This window comes from Neofelis nebulosa, chromosome 7, assembly GCF_028018385.1.
Source record: "Neofelis nebulosa isolate mNeoNeb1 chromosome 7, mNeoNeb1.pri, whole genome shotgun sequence".
Classification (NCBI taxonomy): Eukaryota; Metazoa; Chordata; class Mammalia; order Carnivora; family Felidae; genus Neofelis; species Neofelis nebulosa.
The window spans coordinates 42,391,853-42,412,246 of record NC_080788.1 but is presented as its reverse complement, the minus strand read 5'-3'; the positions used below and the strand labels follow the sequence as shown (position 1 = coordinate 42,412,246).

Sequence of the window (20,394 nt, the reverse complement as noted above, 5' to 3'; positions counted from 1 at the left end):
GAGAGGGAATGATAAATGTAAATGAGAACCATGATACAATTTTGCCTTGCTTGCTTGCACATTTTCAGAATATAATTAAAAGCACATGCCACTGTCAGTAGTTAACTATGAGGTTTGTGTTAGGTTTTTGTAAGACTCTGGCAGAAACCTAAAGCATGTTTTAGTATCTAAGTCTTCCCTCTCTCCTGCTTCCCTCCCTCCCCACTCCTCCTGTGTCCCTTCCTTTTTCTTCCCATTCTCCCCTTTGAAATCAAAAGGAAACTCTCTAGGTTCTAACTAATATCTCTTCAAAACTAGGGATAATTTAACCTTTAATACACAGATTAAAATAATTTTCAGTTTTCTACTTCCTAGCTGGTACCTGCAATTGTAACTAAGTTTTACAAGATAGTTGCTTTCTGACTTCTTTCTTCAAATAAAATCCAGTGAGAATAAATGTCTTCCTGGCACTATTTCACTACCCAAAACAAGTGAATGTGTACGGAGGTGGCATGTGGGAAGGGAGGCAGAGGTTAGATTAGGGGAGCAGTCATAGATTAGGTCAGTGGATTGGTGTTTGGTAAATCATGGTCTTCCAAATAGTGCCAAATGCCCAGAAAAGCCCCTGTACCGCCTAAGGAATTTGTTGTTCACTTGGTCACTCAATTTATGCTCAAAACTGTAATGTGTGCCTCTTCTGAATTCAGCAGGCCGTGCATTTATGACTTTAGATGATGCAGCTTTCATTTTAAAAATAATAATGGGGCGCCTGGGTGGCTTAGTCAGTTAAGCATCTGACTTCGGTTCAGGCCATGGTCTCACCATTCCTGAGTTCGAGCCCCCTGTGTAGGGTTTGCTGCTGTAGGCACGGAGCCTGCATCAGATCCTCTGTCCCCATCTCGCTCTCTGCCCCTCCCCCGCTCACTCTCCCTCCCTCTCTCTCTCTCTCTCTCAAAAATAAACATTGAAAAATAACGATAAAAGCTTAAGTTGTAAATTTAAATTGTAATATGGACACTAAAAAAAAAAAAATGAAAAAATAAAAGTCTTCCTCTGGTTAAGGGCAATTCTTACATGAGTTCTTTCTACCTGCTTTGTTTTGAGTATTGAAACTTAAAATGAGTAAATTTTGGTAACTTTCTACATTTTCCACTTATTCTTGTATGTCTTTCATATGTGCTCTTGAGAACAAAACAAAAGTGGCCTCCTTCTCTGCACCAACTTTATAAAATGTAGAAATTTCCAGTGCTGAAAAATCCAAACTGGTCATTCTTCTCAAGGTATTACAGCATGGGAGATAAAGAGTCTGTCTAATGTAACTATCCAAGAGCTTGATTTCAGTTTGAGAAAAGAATTCTGCAGTGGTGTTGAATTCCTTAGAAATGGGTGTGCTCCATTTCTGACTTCATCCAAAGTTCGCGCATCTGACAATGGATGTGACCAGGGCGGGCTCTCTTGCCTCCGATTTCAGTTCAACAGTTCATTTCTCTTTTCTTGTGTAACCCTTGTGATTTGAGATTCTGCTTTTGAGAATTCACATTTCTGGTTTTTCCCTTCTAACTTAACCACATGTAGTGGTGTATTTTTTTTTTTCCTAAAGGAAAAATATTTTCTATGGAATATAAATATAGTATTTATATTACTTTTCTTGTTTCATAATTAAGGTCTTTAAAATTGAACAGGATATCTAAAGCTCTTCTGTCCTTGTGACTTCTATCTCTTGTCAGATGTCTGCATTCTCTACAGGATTCTTGGCTGCTTCCCGATTCCAAACAGGGCAGGTACCTACTGTTGGTGGTTATGACCAAATACCACATTTGCCCCAAACCACCAGCCAGGGACCAGGAATCTGGACGTTGAAGACTGGTGTCTGCATAACTTAGTTCCAGGACCCTTCCTCTCTCATACACTTCCCTCGTCCACGCTCTCATTTGGACTTTTGCCCTCTCCACCTGGACCTCAGTTTCTACTTGTGTGGAAGGGGCTTAATAGCCCCTGTGCAGGCTTGTTATGAGAATAGTGATAAAGTATAGTAAGTACCTAGCACAGTGCCTGGCACTCAGTGGGCCCTTGAGAAGTGATAGCTATTTCTATTAATGATGGTCTGTCTCACAGCTGTCAACATCATTCTGTGCTGAGTGGGTGAGCCATCGTCTCAGGAGAGTATCTCGAAGGATTTTATCTGATTCCATTATACAGAATTATCTGATGCTCATTGTGATTTACTGCCTCTTGTTCTTTGGTACAGTTTGCGCTGTAGCCATTCTGGATTCATTTAAATGGGGATCCTTGATTTTTCAGGCAATCATTTCCTCATTTAAAAGGTATAGTCCTATTTCATTCATTTGGAGTATGGTCAGTTACCAAACCATGCTGACCTCTTCTGCCTTTTTCTGATGGGCCTTTCTCTCTTTTTCTTTTGGCCTTAGGCCGATGGATCAAAGCATCTCAGGTGATACAGGAAGCTAAACCGCTGGCAATGTTATGCTCAAAAAAATTGGGCATGTTACCCAGGCAGTATTTCCATTATTAGAATTCTCCTTTTTCTCCTTTAAGACTTAGTTCCCTGCTCCTTTCTATGTTACTTTAACCACAAAACAGAAACAACAACACACACTATCTTTTTAATGGCTTATTAAATTTAACAAATATTTTAGTGCTTGCTAGGCCCTGAAGTTGTCTTTGTTTTTTCTTTCTTTGTCATTAAAAAGTGAAGCTAGAGGGGCCTCTTCTTATCAGCAATGGATTTTTTAAAAAGAAAGAGCATATGACCTTTGGTTGACTTCCACCATGTTCTTTAAGCCAATGTTTTTCAGTATGGGTTGCAACCTATTATTGAGTCATGAAGTCAATTTAGAATGTCCAGACCAACTTTTTTTTTTTTTTAGTGGAGGGAGAGAGAATAGACCAGCACATAAGAGAATAGAAATACAGAGTCCATTGCATGTAGGAACGTAACAAGGGGGAAAAGTCAACTGCTATTTTGTGAAACTTTTGTTTCAGTTATATAACATGTATAACATGCACACATATGTGTATGTGTGTAATGTGGTGTGATATAAAACGTATTTCTTAGCTGTGGGTCACAAAAGCTGGGAAGTCACTGCTGTGGCTGCATTTGGCCATGAAGAGTTAAAAAACAATTTTTTTTTTAAAGCAATTATCTGGAGGCTGTATTTAATCGGATAAAACCCTTTTTTCGCCGTGAAAGAAAACTGGGCCTTTTAACTGTTGAGCCTTTTATTGATGGAGGGCTTCGGCTGCTGGTTTGACTTGCTCTGTTTTTGTTAGGGTCTTTTGGGTAATGAGCCCATTGTCTCTCTCCTTTTTTTCGTTTCCTGCTTTCTCTTCTCTAAGTGGGGGCCCTGGAAGCCACTCTGGCTGTTGGAGCATTGGCAGCAGTTTTTATGCAGCAGAGACATCTGCAACATATGGTTGTGATTGTTGCCAGAGTTTTAAGAAAACTGTGGTTTGGGAAGAAAGTAAAACTCTCTAACCAACACGAAATACCCAATTCTTTTTTCCCCCTAGTGGTAGCACTTATGTTATTGGTCCTCCTAATATAATTACCGAAGTGGTATTTATTTACTCATGTGTAGATTTTTATTGTTTTTAATTTTTAAAGTTTATTTATTTATTTGGCGAGAGAGACAGAGCGAGTGAGAGAGAAGGAGAAAAAGAATTCCAAGCAGGCTCCACCCTGTCAGCACAGAGCCTAACGCTGGGCTCGAACTCACAAACTGCAAGTTCATGACCTGAGCCGAAATCAAGAGTCAGACAGTTAACCAACTGAGCCACCCAGGTGCCCCAAGATTTTTAAAAATCACTTCCACTCCTAAGCCTGTCTAAATTAACAGGTTACTATTTAAGGATTGGAGTTGAGACAATGGTAACAGAACCTTTCATTCAGTCCCTTATCTCTAGAAGAGACTGCACTGTTGTCCTTTTTCCATTCTAAAATAAAAAGACGTCTATTTTATGTGTGCTTAATACTGTCTTTTGTGATTTGTTCTTTTCTCAATTATGTAAATGTTTTAGTGTTCGTGTATCTGTGTGTTTGTTTCTTTTTATCACCTAAAATTATCCAAATTTGTAACATAATTTGTCAGTCATTAAGTTGCATTCCAGTAGGATCAGTTTGGAGATAGGTGAACCTGGTTGTATCCAGAAGTAATTAATCAATGTCAAGAAGTATTTATTGAGTGCCTGTGATATGCTTAGCAAACAAGAAGGAGTTTCCAGGGCTCCTGCTTCTAAAGGACTTCTCTTTCATTCATCCCTGTAAACATTAATTGAGTACCTACTCATTCACCTGCATACTGTGCTAGGTTGTCTGCCTAAATCTAATTGGGAAGGCAAAACTTATCATGTGAAATAACAAGCATAATTAAATGCCATCTCTAATGATACTTATTCTAAATTTTGTAGAAATTTAGGGTAGAGAGTGAGCAGAATCGGCTAGGATATCTGGAAGAAAGAGGAGGTGGAGTTACTGAGTCTTGAGTTATTGTCAGCATTCCAGTGGGAAGGATGGAGAATGTTCCCGACAGTGGAGGAATCCTGACAAATGCTCAGAGGCAGGGAATATCAGAGTGGAGCATGAAGGAGACATTGCTGAGGGTGTGTTCTGAGGAATTGTGAAAGGTAAGGCTGGCTTTGTTGGGTGGGACCATGTATTTTAAGATGTATGGATAATTGTAGAGTTTCATAAACTGAAAGGGTACCCCACATGCTGCGTGTGCTTACAGTCTACTTTGGGAGAAGGGAGGGATCATAAGTAACTATGAGACTGTCCTGTAAAGACTGTGCTGGAAGCCAGTCGTATGATGGAAGTATTATAACCAAAAAGCTTGGAGTCACCATTGTCAGTGGTTACCCTTGAGCTATATTGGGACTGCTTGGGCTCAGGGCTTGCCAACATCGCTGACTCAGTGACAGACTTCCTTTTTGGAAGGCCTGGCTCCTGACTTGCCAGCATATGACACTCCCAGTTCACCAGGTCATCCTGTCCCAAACTGCCCAGTTGATTGTGAAGCTGCGAGATCATAATGGCCAGGGTTGATCATAATGGCCTCGCACCTCCAGCTAGATTCCTACACAGGAATCCTCCTCCTGTTGCATTCCTACACAGGTTCCCCAAGTGCTTCTCTTTCAGCACCAGGGCACAGTTGGAGAGCTGTACGGGTGCTTGCCCTCTGCCCCAGGCTCACAAATTAATGGTGGAAAAGTTTTCCTCAAAGCAGTTGTTGAAAATAACTATTAATATCATTTCATGTTTTTAAAAAAGTTGTTTTAAATGTTTGTTTATATTTGAGACAGAGCGAGAGACAATGCAAGCAGTGGAGGGGCAGACAGAGGGAGACACAGAATCTGAAGTGGGCTCCAAGCTGTCAGCACAGAGCCCGACGCAGGGCTCGAACTCACGAACCGTGAGATCATGACCTGAGCTGAAGACGGACACTTAACTGACTGAGCCACTCGGGCGCCCCAATATTATTTCATGTTAATGGAGAACTGTGTTTGCTTATCATGCAGCTTTTGTTGTTACACAGCCCCCAGATCTCTGGCTTACAACAGTAATACACATTTCATTCTTGCAGCGAAGGGTTAACCATATTCTTGGTTAGTTTTCCCTCATCTATATTCCTCCCTCTTTTCCTGCCCAGGCTCCTGGGTTAGCTGACGGGTCAGACAGAGACACTGGCAGGTGATTTGAAGGGAGGAGAAAAAGAGACACCAAGGTATTTCTTCTTTTCCCTTTCTGCTGTGGGTAGCTTCTTCAAAGAGGTTTTTTTTCTCTGGGACCACAGTTTTCACCTCTTACTGGGTGACTCTGAACCTTCAGCTCTAGTAACACCATCTCCTCCTTTTGTCTCTCTAGCTTAGGGGTGGTCGTGGCTTCCTGCTGTTGCCAAACTATTCATCATCTCTTAGTTGGCTCTCAGCAACTTCATGGCTTAAGTGATCATTTCCCTGTATTAAATTCCTTCTGTTACAGATACTTGCAGGAGGTTCTTTTTCCCCCAGTCAGACTCTGACTGATATACTTTGCTAAAAGAAAAGTTTTTCTTTTGTCTTTTATGGTGTTTTTCCCCTGTGGTGCAGCCTAAGAAATAGGTATAAAATGCCCATATCATTATCCTGTTAAATGTCTCCTAATGAAGCAATGAGATATAGTGAAAAGAGGACTGGTTTTAGAGCTCAGAACAGTCTACCAGCTGGTCATATTTGAATTTTTTTATGAGCATTTGTAGTTATTTCCAACATAGTTTCTTTCTCATTATAAACTCAGAATTGGAAGATGCAACTACAATTAGCTAGAGACAAGTTATGTAAAGCATTCATCTCATGTTGGGAGAAATTAATGTTCATTTCAAAGTTACCCTCCAAGTGGCTAAGAAGTACATATGACCACTGATGATCCCCAGTATCCCACACTTTTTTGGTTCTTCCTTGCTTTCCTACAGAACCAAGAGCATGTTCCCTGGGGCAGCATAAGTGTCCCAATCCCTGTTTTATAGACTAACATGAAATGGATTTCAGTCATAAGAATAGACAATTGCCTCTTCTCCCTTCTCCTGAACTTCCTTTATTTGGGGCCTTGCCTTGGAGGAGAGATTCACTTTGATTCAAAATAAACTTGCAATGATAGAGTCTTTTCCAGTTTGAAAGATGTCAGGATGATCTGATCTATTTCAGATTAATCCGGAAAAAGAATTCTTTATGCATTGGTTCCATGAAGCATACTCAAAGGACTCAAAGAATGAATACCTAATATTCAGGTCCATTCAGAGCAGACCTATTCTTTTGTGACACAGAGATGATCTGGAACTAGGTTCAGCTTCCAGTGCTGCATTGGAAGCTGGCTCCTCCCCAATATTTTGCAATGTGAGTTAGTACCACGTGGTGGGGAAGGGCCCTGAAAGGGATTCCCCTCTTAGTACCATGTGAGTCACAGAATTCTCATCCTTAGCATAGTGGACAGCCCAAGGAAGGGAGCTAGGCAGACCTAGCTGAGCACATAGCCCAGCTCTACCAGCCACCAGCTTATCGTCTTAGACACCTCATTGGGCCTCAGTTTCTTTGTTGGTGAAATGGGGGAGAATGTTAGCTATTTCCTTGGGGTATACCTGGCATGAAGTTAGTTCATAGTAAATGGTAACTCTTCAGTATAATTTCATCATGCTTATCAGATGAAGGACTTTGGAGTCAGGAACTCAAGATTACAGCTGAGCTGCAGAGGTTTGCCGAGCCCCTTTGCCTTTGCCAACATAGGTTTAAACTGACAGAGTTTTTAATACGTCATTCCTTGTGAATATTGTATTTGCTCATTTTGATTTTCAGCTAGTCACTAAAGTTCTTAGAATACAGAGAAAATTTCAAATTTGACCAAGACTGTAGTATGATCACTGGAGGAGGGAATGTGAAGGTGATAGTATAGTACCTTTTTGTTTCTTTTAAAGTTTACGTACTTATTTTTTTTTTTAAGTAATCTCTGTTACTTAAAACACAACCCCAAGATCAAGAGTAGCATGCTCTTCTGACTGAGCCAGTCAGTTGCCTCCCCTTCCTTTTTTTTTTTTTTTTTTTTTAACTGCCCTAAACCTTCAGTCAAATTGGTTTCTAAACAACAGTGAAAAATTGCTATTACCATGTTTGCCATTTGTGATAGACAAATGCCACTTGTTTACTTTCAGCCTTTGGGGAGATAATTATACGCTTGCTTGTGGAAATGACAGAATTAAAGCAGCCAGTTTCGTATCTTAGGAAATCATGTTTTCTGTTGGTTCATCATCTGTCATTAGTTCCTGCTCCTGAGGAGCAGACCTTAGAATATTATCCTTAGCAAAAGACACAAGTGAGGCATAGGATTTTCACAGTAAGACATTTTACTGATCGGTCGTAGCCCAGGAGCTCCTTGGGGCCCATAACGTTTCGTCTTTGTGTTCCTCAGTGCCTAGCACAGAGTCAGGCTCAGGTCAGGCTCAAGACTTCCTATCAAATTAAACACTAAAATTTGCCCTTTCATTAGTTGATTTGATTGACATTTGACTAAGCTGAACCTCGCTGTGCGTGTCGGATGCGGTTGAGCGCTCCTTAGCAGATCTCCTATGTAGCCAGTCAGGCAGTATATAATTCATCGCAGGTCGGCTGGGGAATTGGTTACAGAGTTGAAAAAGGTCCGAGTCTGCTCCTTCTTTGCCCTCAGTAATCTCCAAATGTGGACTGCAGCCTTGAGGCCCACAGTGGTTGGTCTGAAGTCGATTAAATACCAGTTTTTTCTGAATGTGCAGTTGTCTTGCTTTCTTCTTTTACTTTCAGAAATTCATGCAAAGAACTGCAGTCCATTGGTGATGATCTCTTCTTTTCCCAGAATGGCCAGTGACATTTTCCTTCAGGTTCCTCATTCTGCTGACAGCCCATTTGGGGTTAGAAATACACAGTCATTGTGTATCGTGTTTCTTAAGCCCTTTGCCTCGCTGTCGTACGCATTTCCTGACCTAATGGCAGCGCTGTCCAAACTGGGAGCGCTAACACTGTGACCACCAGATGTGGAAATCCTGCCCCAGGCTTGCCTGAGGACATCCTCGAAATGACGCTGTGTCTGTAAAGTGATCATGTGAGTGGATAGTTCTGTTTTTGCTGTTCATGTTAATAACTGAGGGTTCCACTTAACAGGGCTGCCAGTGTTCGTTTGGATCAGCCAAAAACTGGGTCGATGAATTTACCATTGTAAAATACCATCTTTTCAATTGCAGAGGTAGAATTTTTACCTCAATGGTCAAGTTCGTTTTGTTTAATTTTTCTCAACTCTTTATATATGGTAACACTCTGACTTGATCCACCTGCTACACACCAAAGGCCAGATTTCTCTACCCTCTGTACCCCTGAGTTGACTTTAAAATAATCTGGATATACCTCCTGTTTCTTTTTTCTAAACCATATTGTAATATGGGTCCTTATTTGAGTAGAAAAATGAGTTGAAAATGTACAAAGCAGATGATTCACCAAGGCCAATTTTGCCCTTTGTATGTGTGGGATTTCACCATGAGCCTCAGCTGAGTGGCTTTTGAAGTCCAGTGAGCTCAGTTTATTAGAGCTTGCTCTGTTGCCCTCTCCTGTTTTACAGCTGATTAGATTAATTGACTATGATTAATAAATTATAGTATGGCGAACTCAGAATTATCTGTGTTAATTAGGGGCAGGGAGAGCATGGAAAAATGAAATCTTCAGATGTTGTCTTTCCTCTTGGGTTTGTTTCTGCAGAAGCCACAAAGATGCATCATGTTAAAAGTAAGCTTCCATTTCTTTATCCCTTTCTTTGTCTTCCATACATTCTGTTGCAGGTGATAGCAAGTAAACTGGAACTGAAGGAATTAGGGAAAGAGGGATAGATTTGTCTAGTCTGTTTGGTAGGTGATGGTTGCAGTCTTAAGACCCTTTCAGATGGAGTGTGTGAATTGGTTATTTTGTGTGCTTTTTAAATGCTTGCCCAACTCCCCCTCCCAAAAAAAAGAAATGACATTATACTCAATGGTAAGATTTTGTAAGGGCAGCCCCTGAAAGCTTCTTTAATCTAGAATTTGAAGTCTAGTTGTAGTGAGTACTGCTTCAACTATATATAGCATGTATAATATTTTTTCAATGTTAAAGACATAGTGCATTTTATATTTTGCTCCTTTTATAATACATGTTTTGCAAGTTTATGTATGATTTTTTTTTTTTTTTTACATTTATTTATTTTTGAGAGACAGAGACAGAGCACCAGTTGGGGAGGGACAGAGAGAGAATGAGACACAGAATCTGAAGCAAGTGCCAGGCTCTGAGCTGTCAGCACAGAGCCCAACACAGGGCTCAAACCCACAAACCATGAGATCATGACCTGAGCCAAAGTCAGACGCTTAACCGACCCAGCCACCCAGGTGCCCCTAGTCTCTGTATAACCTTGATAATGACCAAGGATTGCTTTTAATAGCTTCAGAATATTCCTTCATGGTGAAAAAGACACAAAGCCTTCAGTGGCTACTCTAGCATTGGGAAGTCAAGGGTGGGGATGTTGAAGGGGTGTGTGTTATTTTCAAGGAAGTGTGTGCGTACCTGCCTAAAAGAAGACATAGCTCACTCATAGGTATTCTGTTGTGGGAAATACAGGTCGTTGCCCTCCAGGACCCAAGATCAGACTAGAGACCTCCAAATGAGTCCTTTGTATCTTACATGCTTGTCATTTGGAGCAACCTCCTGCTTGTGACGTGTTTAAAAAACATACTTTATATTTACAACTTTGAAAACCTTACCTGAGAAAGACAAGTGCTAACGTTCAGTGATCCTTAATGCGTTTCTCCAGGATTTGGGAAGAATGGTCTATTTTGAAAGAAGTGGGTAAAGGGAAACATAAAGTGAATAATTCTTTTACCCAAGATTGAGGACCAGTCATTGGAAACTATGCAGTTAGTTTTCTTGCTCTGATGCCTGAGGGTCAGATGGGGAGGGTGGGGATGGGGAGCCTTGAATGGGGTGTTCCACTTTGATGTTGGTTTAATAAAAACAAGTTGATAAAATATAATTTGGAATGTGTTTTGTCAATTTTAGAAAAATTATGTTATGTGCTGCTGGATGATTCTCTGAGCCGTTCAAATATCAGGATGGCTTTTTAGAAATGGTCTCTTGTCAGTATTGTTCAGGTTTTCTTTCCTCCTAACCCCAAACACTTTCCTCCTAACCCCAAATCCCCAAACACTGGGATTTGGAAGTAGGGAGCATAATGATCAAACGTAAACTCTGAAGTAGCATGTTTTGGCAACTCACTCATTTTATGCTTTGCCTGAGTTATTATTCATTCCGTGTATTTGAAGATTAAAGTGGCAATTAGCTGGGGACAAGGGGTACAAAAGGAAATGGGAATCATTCTAGTCCTTTGTTAGTCCAGACTGCATCTGTAGATCTGAAATGTGAGTGAGAGAAGATCTTGGATTTACCAACTCAGTTGGTATTGGGTATTGGCCTCACTGTGTTCTGTTAAAAGTCAAGCCAAAGAAGTAGTAGGTGACAGAATCCTTTATCACCCTCTGAAGTTAGTAAAATGTCTTAAGTATGTAGAGGTGGATGGCCATATATATTTATATGTACACACACACACACACACACACACACACACACACACACACACACACATACGTGATAGCCCCATGGAAGTGTTTCCTTCCTCTGCATGAAGCTCATGGTGCTGTTAATTGTTTACTTTTATATCACAAGGGAGTATGTTTACAAATCAGGATGATGTAATCATCTGCAGAAGATTTTCATTCTGATTGGGAAAAACTATACTCTGTTCATGCCATTTGTATTGATCTTCGTGTCATCCTTTTACTTGCATATACTCCATCTGTTTGTTTTAACCTTACTCATTAGCAATAGCTTATTATAATTACCCATCTGTCACCCTGGCTACCGTGAGCTGTAAATGCTGCTTAATTTTACTCTACTTCTGTGGCATTGATGTTGGTTTTGATCAAGAAAAGGCTTTTTTTGCTAACTAGATTCAGAGCACTATGAGTTTGCAGTTATGTTTGTTTATTTTATAATCTCTGATCACTTTCCTTTTATCTAGTGAAAAATCAGCGGGAGAAGATGGGAAGGGGTGAGGTAGGTATTGCAGGAAAGAGATGATGACTTTTGATGATTCTTCTCTTCAGCTTGCAGTTATTTGGTACAGACCCTACCCCTTTCCCTCCATTAAAAAAAAAAAAAAAAAAAAAAAAGCTGATTTGTATTAACTTGGTGAGGGAGATGACTAAATTTTGTCTTTTATACCAATATAAGCTGAAATCTTTCTTAAACGAGTGATTTGGAAATTTTCCTGAAAAATGCTAACATTATAGCCAAACTTTATTTCAGTCCTAGTTGCTAACTGATACATTACATCGATAACAATCTTTTTTGTGTTTACTCTTTTAAGAACTCAGTTCCCAAAGGGGAAAAAAATACATCATTTGTTTCTAGATAGTTGCACCATGGCATGTTGTTACTTAGTTATATTATTTTATATGTATTTTTTCTTTTTAGCTTTCATCTGCCTCCAAATGAATGGAAAATATGATACATGGTCAATACTTAGAAAGATCTAAAGGATCAGTTTTACTGCATTTTTGGTGCGACATCATTGGAATGTAGTTGTAATTTTTTCCAGTGATAATTCCAGTGATTTGGCAGAAGGTTTTCCCATAGCAACAGTGTGTCAAATCAGGGAATTGCTTTTTTATTTTCATTTTCTGAATAACCACTGTATTCCCTTCACCCTTAAATGAAATGGACCTGACCCTGAGTTGTCAAAATACAAACAAGGAAATTCCAGGTTTAGGAAAGTGATAGTGACTCATACTGGGGGGTGGGTGGGGGGTTGTGTTTGCCTACTGCAAAGGGACACTTTCTCAGAAACAGTGGATGGAGCAGAGGTGATGCAGGTGGTTTCATTTGAGAGCAGTATGGTTCTTGACATGGTCATGAATTAATAATGGGGAAAGGGGTGGAAATCTCAGACATTCTGAACTTGTATTCTTCAAGAAAAGTTTAATTCATATATTTGGCTCTTTCTGAAAAAAGATTTTATTGAAGGTAAAACATCTGTTCATTCAAAACTTTTAAAGTTTACATTTTAACTACTTCAAGCACGTAGCTACTTCCAGATTGAGTAATACTTAAAACACATTTCCTTTTGAAAATGCAAGATTTGCAAAAGAGACTTGTCATGTATTCATTTGGCCATTCTCAAATGCTGATAATGCTGGATAATCTCTGCTGGCCCCTTAATCAGATTTAAAATTCTCAATCTTTTCTAGGTGTTTCTGCCTACTTTTTCTGAGTTGTAGCTGTGTTATTGCACCTTATTTGCTATTTTTGTTGTGTTTTTCCCCCTCTTATGTGATTCAACACGTAGCTCGTTTAGCAGTTATCACTTGGTATATATAATAATTTGTTATTTTGCCCTATAATTTCCCAAAGACATGTTAAGAGTTAATTAAATCATTATAATTTAATCTACAAAGCCCTTTGAGACTCTCAAATACAGACCTTACATAAAACTATTCCTATCTGCACAATTTTTGTATCTGTTGCACATATGTATATGGCTCAAAACAGTAAATTCTTCCTAATTTCTAGAATTAGTTTATGAGTTTATCTTTTGTTGGTATGATCAAATTGTGTGGGTACAGCTGTCTTATGCCAAGAATGCCAAGAGTTGAGTTTAATTCAGTAACAAGTAGAAAACTTTAAAACAGTATAAAGATGTGCATGCACCTTTTTCAGCAAAAAGGAGTAATATGTGTCACTATTTATACCATAAAAGAGTTTTAATTTACTGCTTTCTATTCACAGAATAGAAGAACCAAAGAAATCTGAACACCTCTGTCTTCTTTTGGCATATTAGTTGTCTTTTCTAAGAGCAGATTATATTTGCAGACCCACGTTTGAAAAAAAAATCCTCTTTTTCCTATGTTGGATATAACAAAACTAACATATTTGGCTGCCAGTGATCATTTGAAACTGTTGTTAAATGCCTTCTAAGCTTACTTTTCAATGTTTTTTTTTCCTCCTAAATTTTAGACTTTCTGATTTTCAAAAAAGAAACCAGATTGTAAATTTGAATATAAACAAAATAAAAAATTAAATGATTCTAAATATATGCAGCAAAATTGGTCCTTGGTGAAAATACTTCTGTGAACTTACAGAATGTGTATTTAGAAAAGAACAATGCCTTGAACTCCTCTCGTTCCATCTAAGTAACATTCTTAACTTTATTTTTACTTTTACTCATTTTCTCCAAGTCCTTTTTATTTTGGAAAAAAAAATATTTTAAAGCTCCCATCTATGACTCTTATTTTTTCCTATTTCAGTAATCTATTTTCCTAATTAGAGATTTTAGCTATTTGTCCTAAAGTCAGCTACTCTAAAATCTCATTAATCTCCATGTTTGAAAGTCCACCAAAAAAAAGCAAAATGAGGTTGTCAAAGTTTCAAAACTGGCATTATCTGTCTACACTGCATCTTTATCATTAATAATAACAATCTCAAGTGAGGAAGTGGATGTAGCATTTCTTTAAAGTGGATTTCAATATTTGGGAAACTTTCTTCTATTTCTAGAATATCTCTGAAATGTAAATAGACCAACCACATAACCCATATTCCGATAGCCTGGGATCACAGATGTTTCCAGATGTACTTTTGAAACAAAGTACATTTTTCCCCTGTTTCATTGTGAAAGTGCAGTATTGGACTTCTGCTTCTTAAAGTGGGTCAAAGGGGATAGATACCCCGTTGTTTTTTGGCTGTTGATATATGTATGTATGTTTGGCGCTGTGAGTAAACTCAGCTTTGGAATCTTGCATTGCTGTCATTCATTGAAAGACTGAATGTCCCAGAAATAGGACTTCTTTTTTTTTTCATGGATCTCTTGGCTGCAGCCAGAGTGGACTTTTTATAAAAGAACTTGAGTGGGAACCGGGTGTGGAACACATCAGTTGAAGGTCCCTGCTGCTTCTCCATCCCTGATTTTCCTGGGTGAGCTGACTTCCCCAAGTAACCCAAGACAGTTCCAAGGTAGAAGAGAGAGCTATGTGTGTACTTCTTTTTTCTTTTTTTTTCTTTAACAAATTACTCCAGGTTTCTGCCCCCCAGAATTTCAGATTGCATGGGTTGGGGGAATTTGCATTTTTTTAAATGTTTATTTATTTTTGAGAGAGAGAGAGAGAGAGAGAGAGAGAGGTAGGGAGGAGCAGAGAAAGAGGGCGACACAGATTCTGAAGCAGGCTCCAGACTCTGAGCTGTCAGCACAGAGCCCAACGTGGGGCTCGAACTCATGGACCGTGAGATCATGACCTGAGCTGAAGTCGGTCACTCAACCAGCTGAGCCACCCAGGTGCCCCTAGAGCTTATTTATCAGCACAGAGCCTGACATGGGGCTGGAAGTCACAGACCGCAAGTTCATGACCTGAGCCCAAGTCGGAGGTTTAACCGACTGAACCACCCAGGCACCCCTAGCTGTGTGTGTTCTAAGCTACAGTACCCACAGGGCAAAAATGCATCCGATCACAGTGATGCTGAAGGTCAGGACAACTGGCTGGCCCTGGCGTTCCAAAGGCCAGGAATAGTCCTTCTTCATACCCTTTCCACACCCCGGCATAGGGTGTCTCACCCTTTCACAAACCCGGGGCAACCTCCCTATTCTCTTGAAGCAGAAAAAGGTTATGATAGTAAATAAAACATCTGTTGGCTGACTAGTTTGACACTGTGTAAAATAATTTTGTCAATCTATTCCTCTCCATGTTAAATTAGGCCTAATTTGTGGAATGAAGGGTGGCCTAGTACTGCTCATTCCAAGCTCCTTGCCCTGCTAGGTCTATTAACTGTGGGCTTGGGTCGAGTTCAAAGGTTCCTTCCCTCTGTTCTGCTGGCCAGGCCCTCCCTCCAACTGCCTCCAACTATACTACTGGTTTCTGAGAAATATCTGATAAGCAGTGCTTTAGGTCAAGTGCTCACACCATATCCCTCCCTGGAGCCTCACTGCCAGGTCTCTGCCAGCTCTTGTTCCTGTGGGTCACCCTGGACAACGCAGAGACCTCAAGTACAACTTTACCTTCTCTTCAGAGGTGCAGGGCATAGCCCCTTCCCCCATCCTGAGCGGGGAGGGAGGCGATCCTCTTCCTTCTCCCACTGGAATGGAAAATCAGAACTCCTTCCTTTGTTCCTCTCCTGGAGTGCCACTCCCAACAGAGACCAAATGTGTATTCTTTCATTATTCTTAGCCGAAAGAGAATCTTTTTTTTTTTTTTTCCCTCCAGGCAGGGAAGGAAATGCTCCTGAACCCCTGCCTGAAATCTGAGTGGCTAGCACTCCTTGCTGCCCCAAGGCCCTGATCTGCCCCCTCACTTTCTGACCTTGATCTAATCTTGCTATCACTCACGTTTGGTCACCAAGGGCTCCCAGGCCCTCTGTATATTGAGCAGTGTGGGGTGGGGTAACGCCTGCTTCCCCCACACCCCTGCCACCTCCCACGAAGATTTTTAAGTTACCTTTCATCTCTAAATTTGGTTTGATTTTTCTGCTATTATTGAGTGAGAGTCTCCAGATGTCATTTTTTTAAATAACTACTCCTTAAAAATTATGAACAATTTCAGGCATACAAAAGTACACCTAATATAAAACACTTCCACATCCAGGCACCACTACTGAGTTTTAGAAATAATAAATGACAGAGTTGAAGTCCCTCTGAACCTCTCCTTAATCCCTCCTCTTCCATTTCTCTCCAGAGGTAACAGCGATACTGATTTTGTTGATAGTCATTCTCGTGTATGTGTTTTATACTTTAATTACACACAGATGTATATACAAATGATATATAGTACCGTGTTTGGTGTTTTTGAAATTTTGTAGGCATGGTTTGACTGTGAGAAATTTCTGCAGTCGCTTTTTTCACTTCATATTATGTTTTTAGATTCACTCATGTTGATTCGTGTGACTCTTGTTTGCTGCTCCTGGATAGCCACACTGTACCAAGGGATTCTCCCACTGCTGGACACCGCCGTTGTCACTAGTGTTAGGCCATAGACCCTTAAAGAGCAGGCCTCCCCAGGGAGACATGGCCATTCTCGTACACATCTCTTTGGGAAGGCCTGATCTTTAAATGCCAAGTTTGATTTTAACCCCTTTTCAATTAGTCTTTGCCAATCTGGATAAGTTGCTATATCTCCCTGGGCCTCAGTTTTCTTAGGCACACAGGGAGGACTGACTAATCCATCTCTAAGATTCTTTCCAAGCCTAGAATTCTATGGTTCCTTTCATGCTAGTTTTCCTGGTTCCTTATAATGTATATATCAGTTATGAGTAACTGTTTAGCATGAGAATCAATTCAGAAAAAAAAAGTGTGTGTGTGTGTGTGTGTGTGTGTGTGTGTGTGTGTGTGTGTGTGTGAATTCAAAATAAAGGGGCGCCTGGGTGACTCAGTCGTTTGAGCATCTGACTTCGGCTCAGGTCATGAGTTCGAGCCCCATGTGCAGCTCTGTGCTGACAGCTCGGAACCTGCAGCCCTGCTTCGGATTCTGTGCCTCCGTCTCTCTCTGCCCCAACCCAGTCGCATTCTGTCTCTGTCCCTCTCAAAAATAAACAAACATCAAAAATAAATAAATAAATAAAATAAATAAATTCAAAATAAAAATGGCTTTGAGTCCTTTGGGAATGTTTTCTTATAATGTAGATTTCCTATTGACTAGATAAATATTAATGACAAAAACTGGCACTGCTTTAAAGCCATCAAAAAATTACTGTTGGGGCATGTTCTAGTACACGTGGAGACAGTGTTGGAGTCTTGTCTCCCGAACGTAGGTGTTGGGCTGTGTGGCCAGCTGGGCAGGCTGCACGAAGCCTGGTGGCTGATGGATTGCTCATGAGTTGGGATGACTCAGGGTCATCATTTTGAAGATGAGTTATTGTATTATGTACTGCCAAGAAATGATGCTTTCTAAAAGTCTATTGAAATGTGAAGGGCTTTTTTTTTACCCTAAACATAATACTCTTCAGAAGCTATGTTTTTAGATTGTATAGTTCTTTAAAAAAAAAAAAAAGTTGCTCCCTTCCTGCCAGAATGAGCTGTGGTGGTTATTGCTGCTGTTGATATGACAGACAGCCCCCTCCTTCTTTGTGGTCTCGAATCATCTGGGCCTGGTGCACAGGCCACTCCTTTGGAGCTGGGACTCGCAGATGGTGAAGCTCATGATCTAGTGCGGAGAGGTCATAGCAGCTGCTTGGTTTGCTCATTGTATTTTTTTTTCCTTCATATTTTCTGCTTGTGGCTGAACACCGGATGAAGTCCTAGACTTATCATTAATCTTAGTAACATTCACGACAGGGTTGTAGTGATAGTGATATTCATATAGCTATGAATATAAAGTTCTACTGATTGGTAGATCTGAGTATTATTCTGACAGATACAATGACCAATTCAACAGCTTTTCCACTCTCTCCTGTTTTTAGCAGTCTTGTGGGTCAAGGAAGTGACCAGCTCCAGGGATGGGTTTTGATTAATCTAAATTTAGGGATGAGTTTAGATTAATTCAATCTTGGTAACTGCCCATGGCAGTGATTGGTTTCTGAACTCAGCATTAGTCCCGAGAACACGACATTCTCATGGTTGTAATTCCAGAAGTGAAACATGACGGAAAGGTCGCTGGAGGCTTTGGGAAAACATTTCCTCACTTCGAAGTGAGAGGCACAAGATGATCTCTTTTCTTCTCAGTATTGCCGTGGTGGTCAGGAACGGTTATCAGTCAGGGGATGAAACTGATACTCCCAGGAGGGCAGAGCCCAAGGAGGTACAGAGAAATGAGCCGGAACTACTGAATTGAGTCATCCCTGAACCCCAACTCATCACTGGCCTTGTTATATGAGTCAACAAATTACTCTAAGCTAGTTTGATTTGGGCTTTCTGTTATTTGCAGCCAAAGCATCCTGATTGATACAATTGTATCCCTGTATTATGACTGGTTTTTCTAATTCTGGAGTAGTCTCAGGAAGTTATCTTTCCTTTAAATGTCAAAGTGAGTGTTAATCCACCATACAGTCTACTGATGTTATTATCAAACTAATTGTAATGTAAAGACCTTGATTTTCATATTGTAATAGATTTCTTAGCATCTTTACTATTGTTACTATGGCGTGCTAAGAAAACTTGGAACTTCCAAGGTTTTCTTAATTCTCTTCACACTTAGTAGAATGTAACCTTTCCTCTCATAAGAGTATTTAACCTTTTATTATCTATGCATGTTTCTGCATGCAACCTAACTAGCAAAGAGAGGCTGGAGCCCTTGTTTGATTTGAGAGCAATTCAGAGGAGTGTGTTAACAAAACCAAATAACACAGGATTAAGCCAGGACTTGCTATGTAAGGGATGGACGTGGCCAAGTAGAGAGCTGAGGGGGGAAGGAGGGGAATGACCCACAGGTGGCATCCTCAGGGAAGGCTGGGGGCATGAGTGGCCCTGCACGTGCGGAGAGGAGGAGGTGTGGGGCAGAGAGATAGAAGGCGGCAGGTGGAGGGAGGCTCTGAGGGTTGTCGAGTCAGGGGAGCAGTGCCTCTGGTGGCAAAGGCCGTATTGCCAGGCAGAGGGAGTTGGGCCCATAGCTTCTTAAAGATTGAGGTGACATTACCACAGAGATTGTTGACAGTTATTCTTGCAGTGGCATGCAGGGGAGATAGAACCAGGAGAGATGTTGGCACAGAGTCCTGGGACGCTTTTACCATAAATCACATGTGAAGCGACAAGATCTGTAGGATCATAGCATCTGAATATGTAATATTTTACATTTATCTGGAATTTCAGAGTTTCTAAATCACATTCAGACACATTATCTAGTTTATCTAATTAGGTCCCCTCACCTTTTCCTACCTCCAGTCTAGGTCTTTTGGCTTTCAGGGCCAGTGCTTTTCAATAATAATATAAACGACATTTTCCATCTTTAGTGAAATTCAAGTTGAGCTAATTTGACTGTGTTCTATGCACGTGTCTCTCAGCTGGCTCCTGACAGCGGCGTGAACAAAAGCTAACCCCCACAGCTCACGACTCTTCCGAACGCTGAAAACCTCTGAATTGTGAAAAGCTGGTTAAGTTTCACAGATAATGTTAGAACCGCCTCAAATAACAGAAAGATAGTCCTTCTACAGAAAACAAAAGGCGGAGTCCATAGAAAACTCCCTAAATGTTTTAAATGACTGGAGAGTGACTGAGACTTTAATGAGCCTCAAAATGGCAGCCTTTTTGTGTGTTCTCAACGTTTATATGTAGAAACATTGTAGTAATTTAGCCGTTGAAGACTCTTCTCCCGGCAAATAACTGCATTTGATGGTTAGGTCAATATAGTGGATAATTGACATATTCTCTTGAAATGTCTTGGAGGCTGCTTTTAAGGGATTCTGTACAGGATGCAAAAGAATAGGGAAATCTAAAAGCTCAGTGGCCAGATGAAGGATTTAGCAAATTGTGTTCGAATTGTTTTCATTAACTTGTCCTGTCAGAGGGTAGCAGCTTATTTCTGGTAAAATGATAGAGCATTCTGATATTCGTCAAAGACTTTGTGGTTCTTTGTAATTGAAATTGCTAAATAAGTTTTGAGCTACATAGTGGGGGGAAAATGGGTGAGGGTGGCGTTGAACGTTTAAGTGCCAGAGCCCCAAATGACTTTCGCAAACTACCTCACAGTCCCGCTTGAGTGTTATTTAAAGGTTAGAATCACCTGGAGAGCTTTTAAAATTACTAGTGCACAGATCCCACCCTTGACCAACTAAGTCAGAGTCTCAGAATTTGGGGAAAGGAGCAGACCTAGCCATTAGTAGGTTTTTAAAGTTCTCCAGGTAATTTCCAAAGTTCAG

At 40.4% G+C, this 20,394-nt stretch overlaps 1 protein-coding gene across 1 annotated transcript in view; it reads left to right on the top strand.

Annotated features, from left to right (window-relative positions):
- The window catches only part of RAB8B (RAB8B, member RAS oncogene family), a 55,949-nt gene that overhangs the window by 20,823 nt on the left and 14,732 nt on the right, over nucleotides 1-20,394 (top strand). The gene's annotated exons all lie outside the window — the stretch shown is intronic.